The 20,393-nt window shown below is 33.7% G+C and overlaps 1 long non-coding RNA gene across 2 annotated transcripts in view; it reads left to right on the forward strand.

Annotated features, from left to right (window-relative positions):
- The window catches only part of LOC111930355 (uncharacterized), an 83,440-nt gene extending 69,523 nt beyond the window's left edge, over positions 1–13,917 (forward strand). Inside the window, exon 5 of one of the 2 annotated variants that reach the window (XR_002865143.2) lies at positions 8,439–13,917. This is a non-coding gene — a long non-coding RNA (uncharacterized LOC111930355). The remainder of the gene's footprint in view (positions 1–8,438) is intronic. The other variant, XR_015287645.1, reaches the window with a different exon arrangement.
- The last annotated feature ends 6,476 nt before the right edge of the window (positions 13,918–20,393 follow it).

Raw genomic sequence — 20,393 nt, forward strand, 5'->3', positions numbered from 1 at the left:
TTCTTCTTATTTTTTCAGTAAAAAATTAGCAGTTTCTCTGACATTAGCTACATACAAAGTGTATAATGGGTATTTCTATTGGACAACAACTGTCAAGTTCAGATATGCAAAATAAGGAATGTTGCAGAGGAGGTCAAATCCTTTAGTCCATCACTTTCACTTGAAGTTCTATTTGTATTCTATATGGAATCGATTAATGTTTGGCAGGGAATATCCAGCCTTACAAATCATCAGGATTTTCTTTCTCTTTGACAAGCTTTCCAATGCTCTATTTTCCCCAAGCCATTCAGGTCATGTGTGAAGACAAAAGTTTATCTTTTGATGAAAGGCATGAAGGTTCCTGCTGCTGGAGTAGAGGTGGCAAAAGCAAAAGAACAGTTAAGCCACTTTGGAGAAGTTGCTTGGACTGACTGGTGTATGAGAGATGTTATGCAAAGATCTTAAATTTTAAAATGCCATCGTTTTGCCCTGCCTTGGAGAGCAGCAACCTATAACCTTTATTGGAAAGCTTCATATTATTTCTTCATGTTTTGGATATTAAATTGGCCCATTTTTATTTCCTATTTTAAAAACCATCATTTTAAATTCTATTTTTGATATCAAATTCTGGTAGCAGCATGCACACCAATAGAAAAGATATCAAGATCCTAAGATACACATTCTGAGATTACAAGGACACCTGTATTAGGAACCCTATAAAGATGCAATTCTGCTTTGAAAAATAAGACCTTAGTAAACAATTTTGCTGATGAAGTGCAAGCTGGAATATAAATCAGCTTTTTTTTTTTTTTTCCTGTGACTACATGTTGCTTTTCACCACTGACAGCTGGGAAAAACACTAGAAACTTTTATTACAAAATAAGAGTTGACTGACAACATAAGAACAGTTTAATTTTCCTTCATTAGTCTCCTATAACGACTCTTGTACCAGTGTACCAAATAATCACACAAATATTTCTTTAATTTAGTAGATAACTGAAGACCTTAAAAACTCATATGAGACTTTATATATTTCTTGCTACTTAATAAAAATATTTTTAAAGGTCTGAGATAAATAAAAATATGCCTGAACTAATAACTAAAAATAAATTTTAATTCTCACAACAATTTTTTTCCTAAGCTAAAACTCTCTGACATCTTTTGGATGATAAGCTTTATTCTTTACAGGTTATTTCTAATTTATAATGTAACCAGAGTGTGGTATTGTAATTGGATTTGGTATTCCTTATTGGTAGATGCGAAGATGCACAATTTAATTGTGTAAATTAAAAATAACCTGACATATATTTGTTCAAGTTCTAAATATTTACATTATTTCTCTCAGAAATTTTAGTCTGGATGAGAGTGAATTTAATTTTGTATAGAAATTTGGAAATTTTTAGATGCAAAAAATTATGAACTTAAAATTTATAGCTTAAACAAAAATGTTAGCTGTTTTGGATAAAAAAGGAAAGTATTCTGGAAAGCACAATTTCTGTGAAAACAAACAGCATTCTAGTAAAACAAAGTAAACAAAGTAGTAACCGTTGTGTTCCCTGGCAGTCTGCTATCATGGGTAATTATTTTGTGCCTTGAGAACTTTCTGAACTGGTTTATTTAACAAAATAATTATTTATGGCTAGTGAAATTAATTCTTAGTGTTCTTAAAAACATTTTATAATACATAGATCTCAGCCTTTCACAAATAATTTCTTTACTTCTCAGTTTCTCACCATGAGTCACTTAGAGTTTGGAGATTGTAGTCATAAAAGAAACTGATTTATTACTTTGATGAACGATAGATTCAGGTACCTATAGTTTTCTGCCATGGTCTGGTTTATCTTTTTGTAAAATGTTGGCAGCTAATTTATACCTAATTTAATAATCTTATTGATATTTTTGCATCTGTAATCCCAGGCTACAGATTTTGTGGCTATGCAAAAGCAAAGTGTAGAACAATGTTGTAAAAGTTATTTCTGCCAGATCTGGTTCTGCAAAGAGGGTCTGCATGCTTGTATAGTCAGGTTATCAATTGTCTTTATATTGTTGGACAGCTGTATAAGAATTAATTTATGTTCAAGATTTTTGCCCATGTGCTGAGCTGCATCTTTCTCTGAGATACCGAATAGTCTCTTGATGTGTTTTAAACCATGACATTTAAGAAACCTGAGATATTGCAAATATCAATGGATTAGAATAAATTTTTTGTTTTTGTCAAAACGTTAAGCATAGACAGCATGTGACAGAATGGAATGTCTCATCCTTTGTTCTTAGCCTTTTTGCCAAGTGGTGAAAGCATGTGCATTTACAGCTCAGCTCTTATGAAATCCATACCAATTGTGCATTTGATTGGCTCTGATGATTCTCCAATACCATTTACATAGGGGTTGAGGATGGAAACTAATGAGAAATGGTAAAGTTTATAGATTCAAATGCAATGCTTTGCAGGTGACTATTCAACATTTGGATTCAGTTGATTTTCTTTTGATCCATCTGGAGAACACCTAAATACTCTTGCTTGCATTCATTCAAAAATTAGCAGCAGCTGAATATCCTCAATCCCTATGAACCAGTGTTTAATGTGAAAAACTGTCATCATCAAACAGGACCAACTGATGCTTAGAAACTTCATTTCCAAACAAGTTTCCCTAGCTAGCCCAACAATATTTCTCTGAGCATTTTAGAGAATGAAATCTGTTTCTCATGAAGCAGAACCTTACGAGTTTAGTGGTTTAATGTTCTTTAATGGTTTTGTTTGATTGATTGCAGTTGTCCATTTTGTCTTCTGATTTCTATTGCTATTTACACAGGTATATTTATGTGTTTTTCCATCTCTGGTATTTTCAGCACAGGAGCTGAAGTTAATATTTAGCAAGGTACACAAAACCTGCTGTGATTTTCCAAAGTAGATAGCGTAGATCAGTGGTATGTTCTCAAAAAAATTCCTGTGTCCTAACAGTCCTAAATGTCAGTACTTCCCTCAGTAGAAACACAAGATACCATGTTTCTAGTGGTGGCAATTACTTTCTCTGAGTCTCTCAGGTAAACTTTAGGCCTGAGATGTAGGTCTAGACTCACCCTGCCTAAAATGAGTTTACCTAATGTAGGTTAAAACCCCAATTAATGTTAAGGGAAGAGAGAAGCACCTCCAAGTCTGTCCAGCTCACTGAAAACTGCATTACCGCACCTGCAGGTGGTAGTTGCAGCCTGAAGCCAGGCAAATTCAGGCTCAAGATAAAGCACCCATTTTAAATAATTAGATAACTACTGGAACTATTTGCTCAGGATGGAAGTGGTTTTTTGCAGTGCTGTGGATTATGTGGAGCATATTCATAAGCATGCTTGGATATTTTTATGAGGTAGATTTTTAGTTCAAATACAATGATTCGGAGAATTCAGCTAATATCTACATTAAAGTGCATAGAAGAGGATCTGGTGGCCCCTTTCTGCTTTATATTTTCCTCTAAAAGAATTATTCTGACTTTATTTATCACTTCACAAAGTTTTTTCACCTGGAAATTTTCTTGAGGTGATGTATCACTTAAATATCTCTGATGAAAAGCTTTGGGTCTTGTTCCAGTCCCCAGAGAAGCCTACTAGAAACACTCCACTTGACAATTATTTTCCATTGACATCCATTTTTTCAATCTGTCAGTTGGCTGGTTCGTTAATGTCTAACCAAAACCGGAGTCTCTTACATTTATACAATTACTGCTAACAATGAAACTTGAAATCTCATCAAAAAATGAAATTACTTTTGTCTGAAACGACATATTTTCTGTAGACTCAAGCTGACTGGAATTATTATACCTTAATTCTTTGACAACTGAATTTGCTATCAGCTTTTTCACAAGCTTTCTTTTATTAAAATGTTAGTGGTCTGTGATAGTCTGGGTTGCTTCATTTCTGTTTCTCGCCATGCTGTGTAATATACCGACACTTCCTGAATTTCCGTTCTGTCAAGAGTAAGCTTTACTAGGAGGCTACGTGCTCAGATGGTGGAAATAATTTGTGTATGCTGATAAACAAATGCTGTCCCTTGAAGTTCTTTCCTTGTATGAATGTCTGTATTACACGTGTATTACACATCTGTACGGATGACAAGCAATATTCCATTATTGCTTTACGAAAAAAAAAGTCAGCTAGTTTCTTCTCCCAAATTAGAAATATTAGTTTAAATATTTGCTGTTGTTTTACTGTTTTTATCAGCAACACCTTGTAATATGTCTGCACCATTACTATGATTTATTTTGTTACTAGAATTCATTTAATCCTCATATTGAAAGGAGCCATATTAGGTATAGAATCTTCTTTGCACCTTCACCTCTTGACTTCTATTTTTTGAGTTTGGAATGTACAATTTACATTAATTGCATTTACTTTCATTTATTTTCCATTTCCTTTTTTATTGATATTTCATAAATCAACATTGATTTTTTAGCAAATATAATAAATATTAGCCAAAGCTGTTTTGATTCTTGAGTATGGAACCACACTTTTTTGTGACCAAAAATTGCTTTTCCAATTTACTTTCATGTATACTTTTCCAATTTACTTTCATGTATTTCTGTCTTAACTTTTCCTTCAAGTCAACCTCCCTCATAATTTATCCTTAGCTTTGTGGAATAAACTTGAATACTTGTTATTAAACTTGAATATATGTTATTAATTGAGACAGTGGATGGTGCCTAATATAAAAGAGACATCTTGAGAGATTTTTTCTGAGCCATCTGCACATTTTTGATTATAACTCTCCAGTCATGTAGACTCCATCAGCTCTTGATAATCCAAATTTAACCAAATCCATGTTAGTGTCACCCAGATTCACAACATAACAATGCTTTAGGAATATATTGGATAGAAAATAACTTATAATAGTCTGCCAGAAAAAAGTTATAGTCCTATCTAAAAGGGCTTATTCCTTTTATACATAATTCGGTGTGAGATGATCCATGAACTATAGAATAGGCAAATCTTTAGCAAACATCTCATCTGCAGTCTGATTTGGAAAGTCATGACAGAAATACTGTGACTGCTGTCCATGCAGTGTGCAAATAAAAAGGTGAGATGTCCATGTATTTTGCATGTAAACTTTGCACTATTCTCTGACTTAAATTTTTAAAGTCAGTAATACTGACAGTAATCAGCAGAATAAAGCAGATCACCCCTTTATTTTAAAATTCAGTAGCAAGAAGTACCTCACTTACTCGTGACACTCTTAATCTCTTCCTTTTTTTATGGGAAGTGTGGATATACAGGTGATTTTTGTTGAAAATAGAGACAGTTTAATGGATTTAAGCTTGCAAATTTTCTTCTGCCACCATAGGCCGGAAATTGTTGTAGTAAGGTGTAATTCCTCAGTTTAGATTTGGACTTCTAGGGCTTGAACATGATATGGTAGAGTATTTTGCATTTGTTGCTACAAAAGACTGCAGTTAGTATTGGTTTTTCCCTCTTTTTTTGTTTATTAAGCTGAGTACACCTCTAACATTGCATATACGTAACATGTACGAAAATTATTCCTTTGAAATAAATTAGATTTTATCACTCTATCTGTAATAACTGCGGGGCTGTTTTCATCACTGATTTTTCATCACTTTAAATAATTCACTATTTAAGGATACAGTGTATATAAAATGCAACACATAAAGAATGGTAAGCATTTTGCACTCTGTACAGATATAATAACTCCACAAGCAACAAGGCAGGAAATAATCAGACCAGTTTATTTTTAATGGACTTTTTACTTTTAAGAGAACTGAAACTAGGCTAGCTTCCCAACTGATCACAATTTTTGGCACAGTGATAGAGTCACAAAATGTTAAGGGGTTAGAAGGAAACTTTGAGATCACCGAGTCCCAACTCCCCTGCCATGGCCAGGAAAACCCGAGAAGAAGTGACCTGAAGCAGAAAGCAGTGCTTAAGACAAATAAGCAAAAAAAAGCCCATAGTACCACCAGAGCTCCTGTTCTGTTTTAAGGAAAACAACACTTATGTTTATGGAGGGCTTCTTATCAGAACAACTTGTGTTTGAAATATGTCTTAAATGGAAGACATTAGGATATGAAGAGTTTAAACGTCTCATTCATTGTTGTACATCCCAGCAAGAGTGGGTTTGCAGCTCATGTCCCCGAGAAGCATTGAAGACAGTGAGATAATTAAAAAACTAATCAGAAAGATTTTTACATATTTTACATATATCCACCGGTTTTGATTCACTGCAGTGGAATGTAAAGAAAATAAATCATGACCTCTGTGGTTTTTTCCTGCATTTAAATGTAAAGCTGAATTTAGAGAAATGGAGTTGAGCAATTTGTTTTAGCAAAATGGTCTCAAGACAACCCAAACCATCCAAGCAAAACATACAGAAACTGGATATCCTTACTGATGAGTTTGGTATTGGTATTTAATTTCAAATTGCTGATAAGGAAATCATTCCATCTCTTCAGTAACTAGAAATGTAAAAATCAAATGTTAATGCAAATAGAAAGAAAATATTAGTTTTATTTTTAAGTCCAGTTATGTGTGATCTCAGAGTTTAATTATCTTCTCATCAGCAACAAGTAACTGTTGCCATTGACTACATACTATTTCACAAAATTTCTTCTTGACAAGAGGAAACTAAACAAGAAGAATAATTTTTAATTCAGCATAGCAGTCACTCAGTATAATCTAGTTGGTAACCCCATTGCTATTTCTTCTAAATTCCATTGTTAAGAGTATTGTATATGAAGAAAAAATACTTTCAGCAACATTTAATAAATTTTAATATGTTTTATCATAACCAAATATAACTGCAGTAATATATTTTCTGTTCATACAGCATAATAGGTACAAACTACACATGAAGATGAAGAGATGTACATTAGACAGTGTTAAATTAGAGAGAATGTTAAATTATACCTACATCATGATAAGAAAGGCCTTATCGTTATCAAACCTTATGTATTATTTGAAAAAGATGTAGCAATCTGAAATGCAGAAACAACATATTGGACAAGATTAAAATAACTACACAACTATAAGATGGAAAAATAAGAAAAATCGTATTTCATTTCATATTCAAATTATAGCCTTGAAAATTGATAATAAAAAATATTTATTCTTATTACTTCTGAACTAAGTTATCTGATTCTATTTGGGGTTTTTTCCACATTAGATCATTTGGGTTTCTTTTATCATTTCTCACCTAAACACTGCAAACTTAGAAAGCGCTAAATTAATATTCTTTATGTAGTGTTGCACATGTCATAAGACAATATTATTTTACAATGTCAAAGATGTTTGCACCATTTGGAGCACATCTATCACCAAAACTCAATTAAAGAGTGCCTTTCTATCTTCAGCTAAAACAAACTGTTTACTTATATTTGCTCAGTGTTTACTTCACAAGAGGTAGAAGACCCAAATACAACAGAAAAATAGATGTCTTGGGATATAGCACAGGTCAAAAAATTTAACCCAAGGAAGAAGGTCTAATCTTTTGGTTGCAAGAGAAGACTTTTTTCCCTTTGCCAAGTAAAAGGCAGCATTACAATGTTATTCATACCTCACGTGGTGTCCTAACAATTCCTCTATTCAAGCTGAAAGGGCTGTATTCCCTTTGTTGCAAAGTATTAAATTTGTCCCTTGAGATTAGTGTGTAGGCAGTTTTAAAGGATGAAACAGGATTAGATAAGGTTTCTTACCAAGAAAGAGTTCTGAAACTGTGCTGCAAAAACCTCTTCTGTTACATGTACTGAAAAAAATCTTTTGTTTTTACCCTTTGAATCACAAGTCAAATTTTTTAAATTATTAGTTGACAAAATGTTTCTTTATGGGTTTTATGAAAGGCAACTGAAGTATACACGTGGGGAAAATGACACTTGCTTTAATTGTATCTGATTTTTTTGTATGAAATTTCCCTGCCATTTGTAATTTGAAATATATTCCAAAAACTTGATATAAAAATACGTAGTAATTCTACTAATTTTCTAAAATATACAGTACATTTCTGCATTTCTTGCTGTGATATAGAGAAAAAATATACTTTTATAACTTATGATCCAAGCCAAACACTTTTAGTCTAAAAAGCTTCAAAACCCAAATGTCAAGGAGGGTGCTAAAAAGTCAGTAGTTCAGCTGTGCTCCACTCACTTGTATATAATTAATACCATTGTGTACCACATGAAGACTTTCATGAATTTGATTACTGCATATTCAATGAGTACCGTTTTAACATTTCTACTTCTCTTTAAAAATCTACTTTTGAGAAATGAAACCATTCCGAATTAGTATCAAAGGGATTATTAGCATATGTATAATCAACACTGGGACAGGTTAAAAGGCCTATATGTTGCTTTTACCTAATGAGTTGATAAGCAAAGGCAGTTCCTTTTCTTTATTGCTGAAATTTCCACAAGATGCATGGATTTTGACCCAATCCTTCCTCAAAGCCTTGTTCTTATCTTTTCTTCCAGGAAAATACCAAATTCTTTTGGTAGCCATCAATGTTCTTCATCTGGTCCTCAAAAAAAGCTGTTGAAGAGTGATAAAATCCCACCCAAGAGTGAAATGCACCTCACTACACATGTAATAACTTTGCTGGCTTATGACTGTACTTACATGACTAAGGACTCCCCATCCTAACTCCTTTTCCCACTGTACAGTTCTTTACCATTCATATAGTCACCCACGTTCATCCTGAGTGATGTTTGAATTGAGAAAGGCTATGGAAGGAGTCTCAAGATGATTCTCAGTGTCACTGTAGAGTTCACTTGAGGAGCTGATGGCAAGATGCACAGCAATTCCTATTTCTTCTGTATCAAAATATCACTTATCTTCAGCCATGAACTGGAGTACTTAATTTCTGAATCAAGATGATTAGCATGCCCAAATCATTTTTTAAATCTTCATGCGTGGAATTCCTCAAAAAAATTGTTGATACATATTGGAAGTAAAGAACTAGTCTGACATTGTGATATGGCTATTTAATCTGTTCCTTTTCCCCTTTAAAATGATAATTTAAAAAATAGCTTCAGCAGATTGACAAAAATAGAACAACATCACCTGCAATTGGAAGATTTTTCTGCACCTACACAAGCGAAGATGGGGTACTGCAGCCAGCTAAGTCTACTGTTAAAATATATTCTTCACAATATGTACCAAATAAAAGTAAAACCATAAATATTAATGAAGACTGGAGAGGAAAAGAAAAGATGTTCTGTTGCTTAGTGTTCCAAACATTCAACAAAATCAGCATACTTTAAAAGAAATTAGATGACTTGCCCATTTTTCATCTAAGTTAGACACAGCAAGATGTGATTCTTCCCACACAAGGCTACTGGATCATAAAAATGTACATCATTAATAAAGTAAAGTGGCACTAGGCTTGTAATTTTCAAGGCACAGATAGAAAAGGTATGCTGTTATAATTCATGGAGCATTATAATAGATATATTACCTTAATGTAAGGCTCTGAAATGACTATCTTCATTTTCTGCAGCTGGAAGAAAGTGCACTTTCAGGAAAAAGTTACCTAAGAGTGGTTCCAAGTACATTAATCAGGAACTCTTCTCTGCCTATCACTAAGCATAACATCTTTAAAAGGCAATGTCCAATGTATGCAAAAGTATTTTATGGCCATGTGTGATGGCATCTTATTAAACTGGTGTCATGTATTTATGTTCTCTCTGCACTTCAGCTGTCCACTGCAGGTAGATACAAGACTTCTGTGTGCTGTCTCATCTGGTTGGCAGAAACTGTGAGAGAGTGGCAGCTGTATTGAAGACTCAGGCCCAAAGATCTGCATCTTTTGTAGTACAATGACCAGTAGATGTGCCTCTGGCACCGGCAGTGTTTGGATTTCAAGGTGAATCCTTTTCTCAGACTAGTTCTCCCTCTGTCCTCTGGGAGTTTTAATTATAGCCATGGGAATATTTTTTGATGCCTCAGCTCAGTCCTCCAAAAGCAGTCAAGAAATTGTGTGTTGATGGGAGAAAAATGCCCCAAATACACTCTTCTTCTCATTGCAAATGATCATAGAACAAAACAAAGTTAGTTGATATTCACGCTATAAATGTCTGTGCTACTGTCATACAGTGCAGTATGTGAACAAAATAATAGAAGATGATCTGTCAACAAGCTGCTCTCTTAAGTTGGTAATTATTTTGAATGACATCGTATCACATCTACAATAAATTTAAACAGTATCAGCAAAGTACAACTAAAACAATATCACAGCTAAGATGAACAGCAATAGCTCTCATTCTAGTCAGTACTTTTTGTAATATTTAGTTATTGTTTGGAAGAAAACCACTACACCCAACAGTTTTCACATTAAATATAGGCAAATAGTTTAAATTAAACATATGATATTCCATCATTTTACACAGGAAGTCATATTTATATATTTAGGCATTTAATTTCTTGAATTACGGGACACAATGGAAGTAAAGATATTCCTATATTTTCAAGTTCTCTTTTGATTGGTAAGGGACAGTGGAGGCCCATCTGTTTTGCAGCAAAGAAAGCCCCAAACCATCTGTGTAGAACCACATGCCAGCTAAAACACAGAGATATGCACAGTTTTTTGTTATGAAAAATTTTGCAGTATTTTTTTCCTGTATTAGTGTGAATAAATTAGCAACAACTAAATTAAAGAAATCTTCTGAGAACATACTAACTTCCTAGAGAACACTGGAAAATGTGTCCATTTAGAAGTCATGAAACATTCACTGGCAAAAATTGTTCTTGTGACTATTTATTATGAAGACAGGTAGATCTTTGTGCATTTAATAAAAGCATGTTTATGAGCATTGTAATTGAAGTTAATTTACCTATGAGGTGGTCTTCAGAGAAAAACCTACATAATTGTAACCATGCTTATATGTTGGCCTAATAAGAGCATTTAAAGCTTGAGCCCATATGTTTCTTTTCTGACTTAAAAAAACCCAAAAAAACCCCAAAACAAAACCAAAAAACCAGAAGAGGGTAAACTTACCCAATTTACCCATAATGACTACAGCTTTGGCTAACGTGCATCATCTACCATTTAAATGGGTTTTAAAAGAAAACCGGTATGTGGGGAATAGTCCCTGAAATGAATATAAAGTGAGAAGCAAGTACTTGTCCTCACACAGGCACTGTGTTCTCTGTCCAACAGAGGTAGCACTGTGAGCTCTGCTGATGGCTCATTAATGTTCAATATTTTCTTGACATTAGACCAATCTTAGCCAAGTGGACAGCAGTCATTCTGAGATCTTCTGAAAGTCCATGAAATACTGAAAAACACCAAGCAAAATGCACAAATAAAGAGCCCTATGTAATTTTTTGATCTATTAGTGGTCATACACTAGTAAAACTGCAGGCATTTCTCAGCTGCTTTCAGACCCTAAATAAAATGCTTTTTAAATAGAAAAATAAAATTATGGTTTTACAAAATGATTGGGCTGTTTTTATACAAATGTTCGCTCACCAGTTCGGAACACATGGGAAAGAAAAGATGGTCCCTGGATTTGATCCAGAACATCTTTCAGCTGAAGACAGTTGAGCTATTCTAGTCTAGAACACACAATTTGATCAGCAGAAAGCCTTCGCAAGCGTGTTTTGGAGGAAGATGCATGACGTAAAGAGCAGGCATTTTCTAAGTTAAAAAGGCCATCACATCCTTTTGCTTGCATTCTTGATAACAAGCCAGACCTCCAAAGCTTCTAGCAAATCTTCTAGATTTCGTTAAAACATTAAAATTCTCATGTAGATTTAAACCTTCAGAATTGGACAGTATAAGGACAAGGACAAAGCCCAACAGTTAGTGTTTTCCATCTTTCCAGAAATCTAGATTTTTTTTTCCTAATTCTTTTTATGGATTGGCAAAGATCAGCTTTTTTCAAAGAAACTACTCATTCAGAAGCCATCTCAGAATTTAATTTAGAAGATGCATGATGGGAATTAGACTTTGTCTCTGTACACGTAGTTTTCAGACCACTCCAATGAAAGAAAGGCAGCATTTCCAGTGATATAAAGTCTAACATTTACGGTTTTCATGGTTACTGTATTAAAATCCTAGTTTCTGTTAGGAAAAAATCAAATATGATTGTTATGTCTTTATTACTCCATGATGGAGAAATTTATGCTGTCAGGATGATGGTGCCTGAATCTTGATTTTAGAACTGCTTGCTGCACTGTAGCAGTTGTTACACACCTAGTTAAATATTCATGATAATAGGGAATATATAATTATATTGCATGTTGTCAAGAAGAGAAATGTTTGCAAGTATAGAAAACTAGGATACAAAAACCATTTTCTAATGGAGAACACTTTGACATGGAATTGTTCTGATGTGTCTGGGGGTAACTCCTCAAAAAATTTAGTCCAGATGACTTGCTTAGATACTTTCGTGGAGAATTTAATCATTTAACAAAATCAACAAGATCCATCTTCTTCTAGGCCATAATGTAGATTGTTTCTAACTGCAGTTCAATGATTGAAAAACCTGTGGCCACACATGCAATTGGGTAAGCAGCACTCAGCAAAAGCATACTGCTCATGTTTGATAGCTGTTATTCATTCCCACACTTTATCAAAGACTCCAAATTTAAGAAGATGTTGTCTTGCAAAATGGCAATTGCATAATGGTCTCCTTGAAGAATATTTAACTTTTATGCAACTTTTATAGCAAATTTTTTTCTATGTTCACTGGCACAGTGTTTGGATTTGTTCTGCAGTGGTGTGCAGATTTGTATTTCAATAAAAAATGCATTTCTGTAGATTTAAATACTTTACTAAGTGTTTTACTGAATTTTTCTGTTCCATTAATTTAGAAGTCAGAAGTCCAATTGTAATATTATTTTGCTTCAAAAGTAAAGGTTGATTCAGATTGATTAAAGAAACAAACTTATTTTGCGCAATGGCAAATCTTAACAAAGAGAAATTAAGATCCTCAAACCTCCAGTCTGTTAGTATAGTTTAAAAATACTTAAATAACAACAGAAAAAGTATTTTCTTTCTCCACTGACCTGCAAAAACTCATCTCAGATTATATCAACTTTGCATAGAACATGTCCATCAATTTTTTAAAATGTATTTCTTCTGTAGTATTACAAGCACTGTCATACATGAAACGCATTGATTTTATTTATAAAAGGCATAGACTCTCAGTATAGTTTTAGGCCTCAAGTAATCCTTTAGTGTCAGTGTAAGGCAAAGGAAATGTAAAAAATACAAATAATGGTAGCTATGAACATACACCAAGGGCAAAAGCAGATCCAATGGCTCCTACATCCAGGGGCATTAATTTGATAGCCAAGTCCTTGGACAGACACAAAGTCTATAACTTTTTGCAAACAGTGACTCTTGCTATTCTACTCCAGGTGAATTGTCTCTGGATTAAAAGATCAGCAAATGAACCTGATTATTTGCAGTTCTTCATAAGGATATACCAGGAAAGTGATTTCTTTCAGCTAAGAGATACAGCATTATCTTCATGGTTAACACTTTTCATTATGCTATACAAGATAACTTTGTGATCCTATAATTATTTTTACATTCATTATTTTAGAGTGTGTAGAATTTCCCCCCTCTTGCTAAATAATGAGTGACCTGTTTTGAACTATACAAGAGTTTTGAAAGGAGAAACTATTCACACATGAAGGAGTATAGAAAAGCTGTGATTTTCTGCTTGACTTAAAATCAGTTTATGATTCAGTTATAAGAAGGTTAATCAATCTGAACTAAAATGAAAAAGAATACACATAGAAATGCAAAAAGAGATCATTATTTTTTCAGAATAACATATTTATATGCACACAAACTGATGAGATGTTTTCTGTTTATTCCTATCTTGAAAACTCTATAGCTTTATACTTACGATCTTTGATTACCCATAACTGAGGAGCACTGCTTTCAAACGAGACCCTGTTTTGCAATATGGCAGTTCCTAAGACATTCTGACACAAAAACATATGAATTAAATAAAGAATCCACCTAGCTCTTGACAATGTTGCATTAAAAGCAAATTTATAAATATTTTAATGTATTAGCAATTAGCAGCCTTGTAATAAGAAATAATAAACCAAAGCAGACAAAATATTTCTCTTCTGAAAAGAAAATTTATTCCAAATTTCAGCTTTTTTAGGATTAGTTCTCCTGCATAAAGGAAATATAATTAGATTTATTTTTCAGTAAATCAGAATATAACGTCACGTCTCCAAAATAAAAAAGTATTTTCTCAGGAGTTCTTAAAGGTCTAATGAGATATTTACCTGTATTAGACTATACCCACATACCCACAGTGTTTGTGCTTGTTAAAGCCTTTCAGTCACTCTAGGCTTAGGGAAATAGTGTCCAAATGTACCATATTTAGCTTCTATCTCAAATTCTCCCGAGCTGTCAATTTAGGTGTTAAAGAGACCATTTGTAAAGCTTGGCTGGGATTTGCCATTATTGACTGGAATGTGTGTTTATCATTACATTCAATGATGAAAGTGGAACATGTAGCATATGAATAAATGTCAGCAGATGTTTCTTTTAAATGGCCTGATTTCAACCTCCTGTTGTTTGTCTTGAATACAAATATTAAAAAAGAGAAAAAGGCAGAATTTTTTATGACATAAGTGCAAGGGTAGTTATATTAAAAAACAACAAAAATAATGATGAAAGTCAGAGAAGAACGAGGAAAGTATAATTAATAAGAATTATGTTGTTGCTTTCATGCTACTATCTGGTTTGATATTATAAAAGACACAAGAACAGCAGTTCAGTGTGGGATATATCACTCCACAGTCACTCCATAAGTAAGGAAAACTTAGAGTCTATTCTCAGAAGCATATTACATAAGGTTCAATAATTTTAAAAATTTTATAGAATTGTTATAAAACTCCTTAAACTCAGAAAAGGGACCCCCAAGAAAAGTGGGTCTCACAGAAAAGAGGTATCTATATGCATTATTCTTGTTGGCAAAAGCAAATATTCCCTTTAAAACAGTAATAATTTTTTAAGTCTTTGAAAGCCTCTTGCCGGTTCCAGTGAGTAATACCACTGCATGTGCAAACTTGAATGTGTAAACATTTCTGCAGTGTGTGGAAATGCAAATAAAGGATTTATGTATACCTCCTCTTTTTATCTTTTTTTTTTAAAATAATTGTAGAAATATACATAATATATAGTAGTATATAATAGTATAAAAACTGATACACAAGTGTCTGATGCCAGGACCATATTCTGCTGCTCTCCTTCATGTGGTGGTGTCCCATTTTGTTCCATGGAACTACCCTGAGAATAAAATAATGCCCAGTGTGAGCAGTGAAGGCAGAATCTGGCAGGATTTAGTACGCAGCACTGTAAACTCAGCAGTATTCCAACTAAATCAGTAAAGTGAACAGAGACAAAATTAAATCAGCCTTGTGTTTACTGGAATGTGTTGCATTTTGTGTCATCTGAATGATAATATGGTATCAAGGTGTTGAATATCTGAGGTCCTCTGCCTTTACCAAGAGATGCAGGTGTTCAAAACCATTGTAAATCTCATTTTTAGTAAACAGGACAGCTTTAAAATGATTATATTCAATATTCAGATATTATAATAAATCTGCAGGGAATTTAGGATAAAAAACAACCTTTTTTTGATAGTGTCTCAATATGTCCCTATTAAAGAAATAATTTATTACCTTGAAGCCTAAAATAATAAATATGTGATACATTTCTATAAGACTATCTAATGACTGTAATGGGTGAGCATTTTGTAATTAAATACTGGGGACTATCTCCAGCTCCTGCCTAGGATTTATTATGGATTTATTAAGAGTTTCATGAAAACCACATGTTAACTTTGAATTTAGAAAGGCTGGAGTATCCCTTTTACCAGGCATTCTTCTCAGCTGACTGTTCATATTGATTATGTCCTAATCACAGCAAGTGCAAAAGAGCATCCTGTGTCTCCTAGACAAGATAATGATCTTTACAAATAAATGTGACTTACAGATAGCTAGCTGTTCACAGATGCACAATATATACCTCTAGTAGTGTATAGACTGCAACTTGATTTTGAAAAGCTTCTCAGTTCAAAGATACATCCTTTATCTGTTTTTCTGGTAACAGAAATATTGTCCAGTTGCATATTGGATCTTTTGATAATAGTTTTGGCCAGCTGCTCCCTGGAACTAAGGAAAAATTATTCCCCATTTATTCCCTTTTGCTTTTGATAACTTTTAAAAATATGCTCAAAAACATATCCAGTGTCAAAGGAGGAAAGTTAAGTTTGGAAAAGAAAATAAATTTTTTTAAAAAATAGATTTCAGGCCAGTGATTTTTTAAAAAATAATCTCTAAATGAGTGAAATCCTATTTTAATTGAGTAAGGAATTTTGTACAGCTACCAAATATGAGTGAACTTCCCTACCTCCATCTCACTTTAGTGCAATACATCCAAATAGTGATTCATTCAATACTCACTATAAAGAAAGGTATTTCTTCTCCTGAATCAGTGGACCAGGAATTACAAGACTGCAGAATTTATTCCACTGCTGTCCTCTGCCACTGGTGGTGATGAGCTGGGAGTTGAACAAATATTTGTAGGTAATTACAGAATATAGAGAAATACAGTACATGGATACCTAAATAAATAAAAAATATAATAACAAATATTAAGTAAAAATATAAATATATTCCATAATAGTCAAAAATATATAGACCTATTGAATGAAAATATTGTCTAACTTCAAGCAGCAAGTGGAAAAGCAGAGGGAGAATTGCAATTTAATTATCTTGGTCTCCATTCTGGAGTTTAATAAGCAGATCAATAATGTTATCTCTATAATTGCATTCCAAGAATATCATGCTAGTTGTTTTTGCACTTCATACCCTGCAGCATTTCCTGTTAAGATGTTTTCAGAATGTTTACAGTCATTTCTGTTCTTAGGCCTGGATTCATCAAAACACTGAGCTTACACTTAGCATTATTTCCACAGCATGAGTAGTATATTTATGTCTATGTATAAATGTTTTCTGGAATAGGGTTGGTTATAAACATGCAAAATGATTTGATGAATTTAAAACAAAAACTAAAAACCCAATATATATTGGCAAAATATGTTGTTTCTTCTGGAGTATCCTCAAATAAGGATATCTTCATGTGATTTAAAATCATTATATAAAATATATTAATTAGGATATATATTTTATATTTTTTTAAAATAATGAATTGAATAATATTAAAATATTGATTGTATACTTCTTTTCAGGTTCATCCTTCAAAAATCTACAGTAGTGCTGACTTTCAGCAATCAGAAAGCTAGGAAGAAATCTAGGAGGGAGGCTGCATTTTCCTTATCTGCTTAGATCTTGGCACATTTGCTCTTCAATTGCTCCTCACCCTTCAGATAAGCTTGAAAACAAACTTCAACCTTTCAGCACTATGCACACTTCACACATTCTTTCACTTCAGCAGTTAACTCTTACCTCCTTGAACAAAACCAAAACACACACAAAAACCATTCCATGTTCTCACTCCTAAGGAAACAATAATTGTAGGTCAAGGTCACTTCAGAATGACTGAAATTTCTCTTCATTTTTTCTCTCCTGCAAGTTATTTCACTTCCTTTTTTGACACAGAGACTTTGAAAGTGTTTGTGTTCTTTCTCCCTGCTTCCTCCAGTAATATTTTGGACTGATAAATATAATTCTGAAGAATTTTGAGGTTTTTTTTCATAGAATATTAGAAGTGACAGGGTGTGTCTTGTGGAGCTGCAGAATCTGTGGGAGCAATTGTCTGATGTGATGTGGCGTGAGAATACGCAGAATAAGGCATTGCCTTTATGGGAAACTTCTTTATTTTGCACTGATTAGGTGCGTTAGTTTTTCATGTAAGGAATCTTAGTCATAATCCAACAAACTTTTTTGGATGTTGGGTGGAATATTAATTAAGAGCTTGTTTTTTGACACAGCTCCAGGATACTTCCTTCCTCTGTTACCCAGCCTCTGCTTTGATGAAAGAGAGCAGACAGAAGAATATTACTCCCAATGAATGAATGGGAGTAATATTACTCCCAATAAATCAGCTGATTTTTCCTTTTCTTTTCACAGACTACTCCTAGATAGTGTTTAACATCCCAATTCTTCATTTTCTGGTTCAAAAACAAGTATTTATATGCATTATTGTGGAAATTGTACACAACGCTTAAGCTTTATCCATAAGAATAGTTTGATTTATTACTTTTGATCATTGTCCAAATTCTCTTGTATCTTGAACTTTTGCAGTCTTTTCCCAAAGAGTAACTTTTGTATTCTGAATATGGACAATTGTTATGGGTTGCTTAAAAGGTTTTGTTTGATATATTGATTTTTCAGTTGTCAATATGCATATTGTTCTCGCACTTGGCTTCTGCTTAAAATCATGTCAGATTTAAATATTTACAGTGGGGCTAATGCAAAATGTCAAAAGTAAAACATGAGGGAATTTGCTCATTTTTCTTGTTCATAAATGTGATCTTGTGGCTGATATTTCTTGCAGCTGTAATGCCTGTGATTCCCCTGCTGAGTTTCCCAATCTGTCACAAATTAGCTGGAAGTGTCAAGGAATAAGCCAAAGCCCTTTCTACTCCTACAGGATGCCGTTTTGTAAGGCTGAGAGATTATCTAGAACTAGAAAATATCCTATGGAAGTCTGGGGACAATTGTAAAAAGTGAGTGATATTAAGAAGTTCAGAGTCCATGGTTAGACTCCCCAGACACCCACAGAGATATTACTGAAGTCCTCTCCAAAGGCAGTGGAGCAGTGGACAACAATCCATTTCCAAGCAAAGTATTCTAATCATTGCAAAATCACTACAGAATAGCCAGGTGATATCTCTCTTCTTTCCAGATGCACTGTGAAAAAATGGAGTCCCCTCAGGAGAAACTTCTGTACTTAGAGGTCACCCAAATAAGTGGAAGCAGAGCACTTGCAGTGAAGTGCTTACATGAGAGAGAGGCTTGGCTGTCTTTGTCTCCCATTTCTCATTCTGCTTAACATTCCTTATGGGCTGTCTCCAGGCAGCTCCATGACTGGTGAGTGGGAAGTACCAAGGACATGTTTATGTTTTAGTCATGGAAACACCCACAGTGCTGCAATAAGCAAGCAGTCTGATTCTTATCCTTACATATGTTAAGTAATTGAGGTGGACCTAAGGAACAAAGTTCTAGCTGAGACAGAAAACAGGGATATAACTGCCCAGCTTCTCTGGACAGTTCAGGCAGAACTACAACTCATTTTTTTGCAAGTCTGGTCTGACAAAGGCGTTTTGGTGTGAATCAACATTCCTCTGTTCCCAAATACAAATAACTCTTTTCTGTTGTTCCAAGTTGAATATTTGCCAACCTCATTCTTTAACTGAATGCATGCATATGTCAGTAATGGTAACTCTCTAAGTAAAAATATATTTACCATACAGTGCCTCTGTACAAGCAAAATAGACACTAACTCTGCAGGAATTTTTATGCTACTATGGACTCATGATAGTTTTTTTGGGTTTTTTTTCTTTTGATATGGATGTTTTACTCCCCTTGGCAATGCACTCATACTGAAGAAAGAATAGACACCTTAATCCTGCTTGGCAAGATTTCCCTTTAAATCTTTAGTCCCAAGCAGGCATGTGTAGTGTTTGTTGACCTTTTGCACCAGACCAATCAGTCCATTGTGGTCTAAAGTAAGACTTCCTTTTCTTGGCATGCAGCAAGACAGAATTTGATGATCAAGGCTTTGAAGTATAGCATCTGAAGCCCCAAGTATAAAAGCTGCCTCAGCAGCCATGTCAGTAGCAAAGGTTGCTACAACATTTTTTTTTTTCATTGCAGTGTAACTTCAAATAATTTGAAAAACTCTGAATATTTAAAAAGCTCTCTTCTAGAGAAGGATTAAGGAAGGAACAAGTCTCTTAGTGTTTCCATTAGACCTGATTCTCTTCATGTAGAATTCAGCAGTAAAATGTCAATAACTTCAATAGGATCAGGATAAGACCCAATGCCAAGCTTGTGTCAATATGAGAAGAAAACCTCTTTTTTACAGTCAATTTAACTACTTAAAAATTCTTAGTAGGAATACGTTTGGGGTGCTTAAATGTTATTAATGTTAATAAGGCTTGCCCATTTCTTTCAGCGCTGTTCATTAATAGAACAGAAATCTCGGTACTTTAAGAGACAAAAAGAAACGACTGCTAGATTTTTTTTTTTCTCAGATTCACTAGTATAAATATCCATTTACCTCTGTGTGTGAATTTATATTTGAAACATGATATATTATATAAACTATAGAAATTGTTCCAAATAGGAACCAAATATAAAACCAAGAAAATAGGAAATAAAGAAGGTACAGAAGAAATAAAGGTTACAGCCTTTATAAATAACAAGAGAGAGAAAAGAAAGATACTAATTTATATAGAAAGAATCTAATAGTTCTCATTTAT

Source organism: Cyanistes caeruleus, chromosome 6 (assembly GCF_971803275.1).
Source record: "Cyanistes caeruleus chromosome 6, bCyaCae1.hap1.1, whole genome shotgun sequence".
NCBI lineage: Eukaryota > Metazoa > Chordata > Aves > Passeriformes > Paridae > Cyanistes > Cyanistes caeruleus.